Source organism: Papaver somniferum, chromosome 5, assembly GCF_003573695.1.
Source record: "Papaver somniferum cultivar HN1 chromosome 5, ASM357369v1, whole genome shotgun sequence".
NCBI lineage: Eukaryota > Viridiplantae > Streptophyta > Magnoliopsida > Ranunculales > Papaveraceae > Papaver > Papaver somniferum.
The window spans coordinates 161,230,196-161,239,039 of NC_039362.1; positions in this window are offsets into that span (position 1 = coordinate 161,230,196).

Here is an 8,844-nt window from a genome sequence, read left to right on the forward strand (position 1 = left end):
ATGGCATGGCTTAGGCGCGGCAAGGTGGATGGCGTGGCATGCCATTGTCACATGTGGCATGGTCAGCATTCCTTGGCGTGGTTTAGGCGCGGCCAAACTATGGTTTTGGCGTTGGGCCAAAGGTTACCATGCGTTGTTTGGCGACCTTGGACGACTAAGATTTGCATCTAAGATGGAAGGGTGGCCGTTGATCCTCGCACTCCTTCGTTTTGGTAGCATTATAGGGAAGGCCAACATGGTATGGCGCGGAAAGGTGGTTGACATGGTATGGCGCGGAAAGGTGGTTGGCATGCCATTGGCACATGTGGCATGACATGCCTTGGCGCGGTACGGCGTGGCCAAAACTAGGGTTTGGGCCAAAGGTTACCATGCGTTGTTTGGCGACCTTGGACGGCTAAGATTTGCATCTAGTATGGAAGGGTGGTCGTTGATCATCTCACGCCTTCGTTTTGGTAGCCGCATAGGGAAGGACGGCATGGTATGGCACAGCAAGGTGGTTGGCATGCCATTGGCACATGTGGCATGGCATGCCTTGGCGCGGTTTGGCGTGGCCAAAACTAGGGTTTGGGCCAAAGGTTACCATGCGTTGTTTGGCGACCTTGTACGACTAATATTTGCATCTAAGATGGAAGGATGACCGTTGATCATCGCACGCCTTCGTTTTGGTAGCCGCATAGGGAAGGACGGCATGGTATGGCGCAGCAAGGTGGCTGGCATGCCATTGGCACATGTGGTACGGCTGGCATGCCTTGGCGCGGAGGTGCGGCTGGCATGGCATGCCATTGGCGCAGTGGTGCGGATGGCATGGTTGGCATACCTTGGCGCGAAGATGTGGCTGGCATGGTATGCCATTGGCACAATGGTGTGGTTGGCATGGTTGGCATGCCTTGGTGCGGTGACGTGGCTGGCATGGTCTGTCATTGGCACAGTGGTGCGGCTGGCATGGTTGGCATGCCTTGGCGCGATAGCATGGGAATTAGGGTTTGGCATAGATGATGTCAGTCAGTGTTAAGGGTTCTGCCGTGGAACATGACCCATGTAAAAAAAAGGGTACCCCGGTAATTCTTACGTAGGCATGCTGATTGATTCAATAAATGTGCTAATTGTCATAGTGACGTCATGTCAGATGTACAGTTTTACGATTTTTACCCTAAGCTAAAAACCACCATCCTACCAGGTATGTTTGGATCTACAAGATTATGAGCAAATTACTCCTTTCTTTTAGGAGCATTTCTTATTGAAGAAGAAGAAAATCAGATTAAACGATCGGAATCGATTACGGATTATACCATCATTCTTCCCTATTACATATACAGAAATTGGATATCGTTGCTGTTTATGGCTCTTTCTCTTCGCGATTTACTTGTAATTGATATCTTTATTTGTATTAGGTTTTAAATTATCTTGTATTTTGATGTTTTTGTTATTCTTGTAAGTAATCATGTAATCACGATTTTGATATGAATAAATTAAAATTGTTGTTTGACCAAAAAAAATTACAACAAAGTAATTGAAATTGTCGATTATTCCGACGAATAACTTTGTAGTTGAAAGGGAAGAATATTCGTGGGATATGTGGGACGCATCCGACATCATAAAATAAGATAAGATGTACACAAGAAAGCATGGAATCATATTACCTATGTGTATGCTTCAATTGATAAATCCGCCAAAGGAAAGAAAAGTGACTCGTGTAAGAGCAAGATGAAGATAGACGAAGCACATTGAAAAGGACTGTTGGAGAATATTTAATGTTGAAGCCCTATGATCAGCTATGAGATAACTATATAGCTAGGTAACATGTCAAGCATAAATAGGTCACATCGGGTTAGCTGAGTTATATATTCGGGCTCAAAACGAGGAGGACATGGAAAGTGTTACTCGATAAATGTGGAACTCTAGATCATCCTTTGGGCTATTAATAAAGACCATTTGTGCTTTAAGGCAGGATAAAGTAGTAAGCAATTATCTGTGCAAGAGGGATAGAGAGTAATATTAAGCAATAAAAGAGAGATATCATACTCAATAACAAAAAATATCATTTGTAACCTCATAAAATTTATTATTATAAGTTCGTGGATTTAGGTTTCATTAACAACCGAACCACGTAAAACCCTCATGTGTTATCTACTTGCTGCGCTTGTTAGAGCAAGCTCGGTTAAACTCACCAAAAATTGATATGTCAAGTTTGGTTGTTATATTTTAGTATCAAAACTCATCTAGAGTCGCTTGATTAAATGTTAGACTAGAAAGTCTAGGAATGTTGAGACATACAATTATTACTCCGAATACCTGAAAAATAAGAAGAAGTAATGACAACATCGTCCTTTCACTTGAGGTTAGTAATATTAACTTGATCTTGTTTCCATTCCTAACGTATCTTTCAAGTCCTGCATATTGAAAACATAACATGCGAAGATGTATATATTGTATATAATACTCTAGTGATATGACTTGGTCATAATAGTAAGTGTCAAGGAAAACATATTACGAAGTATAAACGCTTATCTTTTGGAACTTCGTAACTATGACATCGACATAATCTATTGTATATAGTTATTTGATTATGCATTCATTATATAGGAATGATTTCATCTTAGGAAACAATGTTTTATAACATTTGTTTAAAGGAAGTACATGTATGAACTTGTTTCATAATCGAAAGGAAATCATGATTGGTCTTGTTATTATTTGAATATCTTTTGGATGGACAATGGAAGATGACTTTGGTAGAACTTATCTTAACTTGTTGAGATTTATGGTATAACCGGTCATAGCCTATATAATATAGTTTGTAGCAAAAGGTCATGAGCTTCATTGTAAATCTAGTGGAAAAAGCGGGGGTCTAACAACACCACCCAATATTTCGCTTAGCAATCTGTATGGACTAACTCCAATATACTTTGCTAGAGAATCAACTAGACAGTCAGACTCAATCTAGATTAAAGTATATCGAGGAGTTAATATCTCTCTCTTTATTTAATCTTTACTCAAGCTAATAACAATCAGCGAGTCTTTATCAAATACAAGGAATAACTTTGATGGTACTAAAGACCAATATGCAAGGATCAATCAATATCAATCAACAACCAAAGGTCGGATTTCCAATTGATTGATTCAATCGCACAACCTGTATTTTCAATTATATAAACAAATATAATGCGGAAATAGAAATAACACAGACACCAGAAATTTTGTTAACGGGGAAACTGCAAATGCAGAAAAATCCCGGGACTTAGTCCAGATTAAACACACATTGTATTAAGACGCTACAGACACTAGCCTACTCCAAGCTAACTTCGAACTGGACTGTAGTTTAACCCCAATCAATATCCCACTGATCCAAGGTACAGTTATGCTCCTACGCCTCTGATCCCAGTACGATACTGCGCACTTGATTTCCTTAGCCGATCTCACCCACAACTAAGAGTTGCTACGACCCAAAATCGCAGGCTTTGACAATAAACAAATCTGTCTCACACAGACAAGTCTATCAAAGGATCAATATATCTCCCGCAGATAAACCCTAAAGGTTTTGTTCCGTCTTTTAATAATAATCAAGGTGATCAGGAATAAATTTATAATCCGGTCTTATATTCCCGAAGAACAGCCTAGATTAATCAATCACCCCACACCAATCTTAATCGTATGGTAGCGAAACAAGTTGTTTTGGAATCACAAACGATGAGATGAAGACGTTTGTGACTACTTTTATATCTTGCCTATCGGAGATATCAATCTCAAGCCAATCAATCTGATTGTACTCGTACGATAGAAGATGCAAGATCAGATCATACAACTACGATAAAGGTAGTATCGGTCTGGCTTCACAATCCCAATGAAGTCTTTAAGTCGTTAACCCGGTTTGAGAAAATAAAACCAGAGGGTTAAAGGAGAATCGACTCTAGTATGCAAACTAGTATCACATATAAGGTGTGGGGATTAGTTTTGCACAATACTAGATGTCTCCTTTATATAGTCAACCAAAAGGTTAGCCATATGAGCATCTCATATCAACCATGTTCTTCTTCACCATAACTAGTTCAAATGACTCAAATGAACTAGTTAGAGAGTTGTTCAATTGCAAGGAAATCTTATGTACTACACAAGACACAATTGAAGTAAAGATGATTTGATTCACTCCAATCGGTTCATGAACTTTATAGCCACGGTTTTCAAACCGCATTCCTTAGTCTTTATAAGTTTAAGTTCAGAAATCATCTTCAGATATATAACCTTCTTAAGTTCGCAGACTAGGTTCGCGGACTTAAGCAACCGATAGAGTTTACAAACTCCAGCAGAAAATCTCGGCAAAGACCTTCCGCCGGTTCGCGGACTAGTCTAGTTTGTCAACTCCAACAGAATTTCTCGGGATGAGAAGTTCGGCAGTTCGCGGACTTGGCAAAGCCATTCTTCCGGTTTCTATTGATCAACAAAGTTCGCAAACTTTGGTTCAAGGAATAGGACTTATACATAAATGTGTTTCCACCAACCATGTTTATGTTCACCATTGGTTGTGTAATCTAAACTCTCATTTGAATCATTGAAACATTCTTAGAGGAAGTTATATAGTTGTTGTTCACAAACCATTTCTCGTCAAAGCAATTTTCAAAGTGATTGAAACATATCATGACTTTCGTCACTAGGTAAAGATAAACTTGATCGAAGCGAAACGCTTACCAACAAATATTTCGAGATATAGATAGGCGAGGTATACTCGGCTCGAGATACCAAATGTGTATAATCCAAGTCTATATATATAGCATACGACTTCTTGTCTCAAAGAGTAGGAGATAGAGTAGATAGACTTTTGAGTGACAAATAAGTTCAAGTCTTCACATACCTTTTTGTCGAGAAGTTCCACCAGTTCCTTGAGTAGTTCTTCTTCTTGTATGATGAATCACCATGAAGTCCTTGAGATCAACTACACTTTTTATCCTAGTCCGAGACTTAGCTATAATAGACTAGAAATCAAGACTTATAGTTTTGATCACTAACATTGACAAACATGCTTGAGATAGCAACGCATGCGAGGTTGACCGAGCAATGCTCTAACAATATTCCCCTTTGTCAATTTTAGTGACAAAACTACCAATACATATGGAATACAAAAAATATAAAGAAACTTTAGTAGTTTATTCCACATGTCTAATCTTCAACATTCCTCGAAATCTTCGTCACTTCCAAGTACTGCAATGATCCCAAAGGTTGTAAGTTTAGTATCACCGTTGTTGAAGATCCGTAGCTATAACAATGAGAAAGCATCAGTCTCGATCATTGTTATACAGTATCATAGTATTATTACACAGTGTCAAAGTTTAATTGTATCACAACTTCAACAATAATACTATGGTGATATGTATCACTCCCCCTTAGTCAATACTCCATCTCACATGGAAACTACTCCCCCTTACACAATGATCTGAAAACCATATGTATTTGTAGTATGAACTACATATTAATTCTCCCCCTTTTTGTCAATAAAATTGGAAAAGGTACAAGAACGGGATCATAATGAAATTTCCGTAAGAGACATTTCATGACTAAAAGAAAATACATACCATCTAATTTAGATGCAATAATATAGCCGAAGCTAATAGCATTCATCAAGGAGTTTAAAGATACAAGATAACCCCTCTAATATTTGATATCCGCACTCCCCTCAAGATATTAGGATTAAGCACAAGTTCAAAAGAACTCTCCCCCATTTGATGTCATTCCCGAAAGAACAACAACAACGACCTTAATTTCAAAAGAAAAGAAGGATTCTAATGGATACCAAAAACCATGAGAATGATTTTATATATCCAAAAACTCAATCAAATTAATCATAAGTAAACCCATGATTAATTTAATCGGAATACACAATCAAATTAAACACAAAAAGTGATCAGCTTAATTGATTATGCTCGACATAAGAGAACTTATGGAGCATACGACTAACATAACCATTAGAAAATGGATAGGATAGTCGTCCATATACTCAACATAAGAGGAATCTTACGGAGTATGAAGATACTCAACTAGATTAATTACAAGTGAACCCATAATAATCTAATTGGAATACACAACCAAACTAATTACAAAAGTAATCAATTCAATTGTCAATTTTTTTGCTCAACATAAAAAGACTTATGGAGCAATAACTAAATAACCAAACAAGATGATTAATTTAGTTCACAGTGCTCAACATAAAGTACCTTCCTGAAAAACCAACAAAGCTAATCATAAAATAATAAACTTAGTTGTATCGTGCTCAACATAAGACACATTACGGAGCCTCACAGTAATATGGATCAGGGATGATCAATACTGCGGAATACACATGGATTCATTCTATCTTCGATCACTATTTGCATAACGATATTAATAGACATAATCCTTAAAAAAAAAAGATTTTAACCTATCTTCCATCAAATGTTTGACAATATAGGCATAACTTTTGTATTTGTCAAAAGTCTATTCATTCTTTTACCAGTACGTGAATACCAACTCATGAACGACTTTACTTTTGACAATATATGGGACCTTCAAGTTCACGGACGTAAACATACATATCCCATAAAAAATTACAATATAACAAATCATGAAGATTAATACTGCAAAAACATCATCCTACAAATATTTTTAGAATTTATACAAAATAAACCTAAAAAAGAAACAAGAAGATGAAAAAAAATATCTATGTGTAGTCACAATCATTGCTATTCAAGCACTAGTTATTCTTCCAACTAAATCAAAAAGAAGACATACTAGGCAACAATAAAGAAACTAGAACCAAGATCTGACGAATCCTAAGTCCTTTCAGCAATTATGGATTGAACAAGAACGATCTCCTCAGTTGCCTTCTTTAGTTCGCCATTCAGAAAATCAAGGTTCCTTGTTGCAATACCGAGTTGCTCTCGTACAACCTTAAAATCTCCAAGAGGATTTTCTACCAACTGTGAAGAAATCTGAACTGGTAGTTTGTCTTCGTTTTCATGATCAAGAGCATGAAAGCATGAGATAACAATAAGACATAACTCAACATCATCGATCTTGTTGCATCCTTCCATTGTGCACCAAAAATACTTTTAGAGTCTTTTGTTCTTCTGGAACACATTATATATATAAGGTATTCCAACAAACCCTAGAGAACATGGCGTTCGTTAGGGTTGGTGCGGGTATTAGAGAACAAGGCCCATGCTAGGCTAAAAAAGCCCAAAAGATCAAAACGAATTAGATGTTGATGAGCAAACGGAGTAAAAAAACTCTGAAAAATTAACACAGAACACTATACAATCCTGACAGCTTTCCCAAGATGAAAATCCTGAGAATCATGAGCATCCCTTTTTATTAAAAAGAGATGCAATCATGAACTTGTCAGGGTGTAATAAGATGAACATCTTGCTTATCAATATTCACTTCTCCTTTTCTCTTTTCAACGGTATTTAACAAACTACCTGTTTTAGTTGAAGAAGTATTATCAAGAAGAGATATAGGAGTACCTGGGTTGACAGCATTCCATGTTTTCTTGATATTCCGTTTGAGTCTGTTTATGTTGTTCTTCAGATCAGAGACTCGATTGTTGGCATATAAGAAGTCTGAATTTGAAGTCTTGGATTTACAGCCTTCTTTGAGGAGAGCAGAAGAACTCAATTCTTATTTTTTTCTTCTATGCCTTTTCCTTTTTCCTGAGAGATTCACAGGATCAGTTACACTATTGTTACTCATCCTTCTGCCATTGTATCCATTCTTCGTTTTGAACATACAGTTAAGAAATGACTTATCATTGTATATACCTTGAGAGTAGGAGTTGCCTTTTATTCCAACAATGTGTGATACCGATTTAAAAACTTCTTTAGATATCCATGTAATAATGTTATGAAGTGTTTCATTCCGTAACCGAAGACGACATCTTTGCTCAGAATGTCCCTTGTTCCCGCAGTAATAGCAGTTAAAGGACTTATTTTTTTCTGTTCTCTTATGAGCAGATTTAGAAGAAGCAGTATTCTTGTTACCAGAAACATTGTAAGCTGCCAAGGGTCTTTCACATGGAAAATTATCAACAACTTTAACAAAATTAATCTTACTAGTTTTTGGAGGGTCTATTCCTTTATAGCCTAGACCACGTGTGTCACGATGTTCTTTACATGCTGAAAGCATAGAAGATAACTTTGTAGAGATAGAACTAAATCTATTTAGATTCTCTTCCAGTGATTTCACTTTATTAAGAGCAGTTGTGAGCTTAGTTTCCCAGGAGTTTTCTTTTGCAAGAAGACTGTGTTCTTTGTCTTAAAACATTTCTGTTGAGATTCACATCTTGCTTCAGTTTCGGCAAGTCTTTCTTTCAACAAGAAGAGATTACGAAGAAGATTATCACATTTAGTTTTTTTTGAGCGAATCTCTTCTTTGTGATCTTTAATGGTAGATTGTAAGAGCTTGTATCCACCATCATAACCTTTAAAGAGTTTTCTCAACTTTTTGTTTTCTTGACAGAGAGGACCCATGTATTTCCTCAAACAAGTTTTTGACTTTTTTTCTTTCAAAGCACGGTCAAACAACTTGATATATTGAGAGATTCCCTCATCAATACTCTGTCCTTCTTCTGAATCACTATCGTCTGAAAGATCATTCAACTGTTCCTCAAGAGATTTTTTCCAGTCGAAAGAAGATTCAGTCAATGGACAAGTTTTTGAGTTTTTCTCAGAAGTTTCAACCCTTTGAGACTCATGTGAGTGGCTATGAACTGGTGTTGCGTTATCAGAGATAATACTCTTGTCCATAGAGTCAGATCGCTAGAAACACAGACTTTTAAGGTCTTGAACGTGTTTGCCTGCTCTGATACCAATTGAAAAAGCGGGG